This window comes from Cucurbita pepo, unplaced genomic scaffold (genome assembly GCF_002806865.2).
Source record: "Cucurbita pepo subsp. pepo cultivar mu-cu-16 unplaced genomic scaffold, ASM280686v2 Cp4.1_scaffold002750, whole genome shotgun sequence".
In the NCBI taxonomy this organism is placed as follows: domain Eukaryota; kingdom Viridiplantae; phylum Streptophyta; class Magnoliopsida; order Cucurbitales; family Cucurbitaceae; genus Cucurbita; species Cucurbita pepo.
The window spans coordinates 1-1,841 of record NW_019648783.1 but is presented as its reverse complement, the minus strand read 5'-3'; the positions used below and the strand labels follow the sequence as shown (position 1 = coordinate 1,841).

Genomic DNA, 1,841 nt, shown 5'->3' with positions numbered 1-1,841 from the left:
CCTTTTATGATGTGAAATGAAGAACACAATGCCGAATGGATCATAGCATGCTTTGTGTATTGTCTTTCATGAACTGAGTTGAGCTCATCATCAATGGCATCGACCAAAAACAATTTTCCAAGCCAACATATGAAAAAGAAGCATTTATTTCCTGTCTTTTTTTTTAATTCTCAAAAGTTAACAAGGAGTTTGGAATGATCTTCCTTTGAACACAATTTTTCATAAAGGCCCGCGCTACCTGTCTGCAAAGATACATAAATCACACAGAAATGTAACTTTATTCTTAAGAGAATCCCATCCCATAAGTAGAATCTTTAAACATATGAGAAGACTGACTGTCTAATTGGTACATGCCCGGCTCACCAATTCTTGAATGGTTCCATCTTCGTTCTCGCCCGACATCTCTTCCAACGATTTTCCTTTCGCTTCGGGCACCAGAAAAGTAAACAGGATTCCCAACAAGTTAAGTCCACCCAACAACAGAAGCGAGTTCTGGACTCCAATGCCAGGAGGATATCCTGCATCAGTTTTGCTCTTGTCCTGGTTTTGAGCCAAATATAGAAAACCAAATGCACCCACCATAGCTCCAAGTTTTCCAGACGCCGATGATATACCATGGCAAGTAGAACGAAATCGTGCTGGAAATACTTCAGCTGGGACAACAAAGGTTGTTGCGTTCGGTCCGAAATTTGCAAAGAAGAACGTTAACGAATAGAGGATGACGAAACCAATATGTTGGTCCTTCAGAGTCCAGTGATGGTATGGAATGGCTAGAGCAAACATGAAGACTGTCATGAAGAAGAATCCCATAAGTTGAATCGCAAATCTTCCCATCTTGTCAATGAAAGCCACCGTGAACCAGTAGCCTGGGACAGTACTGCAGAGAGCAACGAGTGTTTGAGCCCTTGATATTCTGTAAACTTCTTCAATAGCATTCATGGTGGCTGCGGGAGGAATCCATCCAATTGCACTGAATATATCTTTCTGGAACAAGTTCTGACTGTAGAAGGCAATGTCAAGCAAGAACCAAGTAGTTGTAGTTCCAAGTAAGTGAGTTCCATGGCGACGAAGAAACTCTTTTGAGAACAAGCCATATGCGTTTGCATTTGGTGTCAGCTGAGTAGGTTGTTGTGCTTCTACCTCAATGTCCATGTGGCGAACTTTTGACATGTCTGATGCAGCCTGAGTTGTATTTTTGGCTACAAGAGCTGTGTAGCGTGCAGTTTCGGGCATTTTGGTCCTCCAGTAGTAAGTAAGAGCAGCTGGAAAAGCTCCAGCCATCACAATAATCCTCCAAACGTAATCCGCTTGGGGCACAGTGGAGGCAATTGGATCAACGGCATAAGGGGGAGCATCAAACTTGGCCTTAAATGCCAAAGAGACGATAATGGAAAATATGCCTCCGCCCAAAATTCCAAACCCCTGCATAGCAAACACTGCAGCGATGAATGCACCGCGAGTCTTTTTATTAGAGTATTCAGACATGATGGTTGCAGAAAGAGGGTAGTCGCCACCGATGCCGAAGCCGAGCCAGAATCGGAAAAAGCAGAGAGTAGTGATGACAGATTGTGAATTGTGGCCGAAGGAAATGCCTGAGCCTATGGAGCATATAACCATCATCATTAGAGTGATGCCATAAACTCGGTTTCGCCCCATTTTGTCACCCAGCCAGCCAAAGAAGAGTTGCCCTGATAGCGTTCCACAAAATGCGACACCATTAACCGCAGCAGCAACGTTGGGAGGCAATGAACATGATAGTAAATGCGTCCAAGTAACTTGGTGAGAAGGGATATGCAGAAAAGATCATATGCATCAGTGAAGAATCCCATTCCAGCAATGAT

General features: G+C 43.7%; 1 pseudogene; it reads right to left on the bottom strand.

Annotated features, from left to right (window-relative positions):
• Nucleotides 1-8: 8 nt before the first annotated feature.
• On the bottom strand, nucleotides 9-1,838 carry LOC111786778 (annotated as a pseudogene).
• Nucleotides 1,839-1,841: the final 3 nt, after the last annotated feature.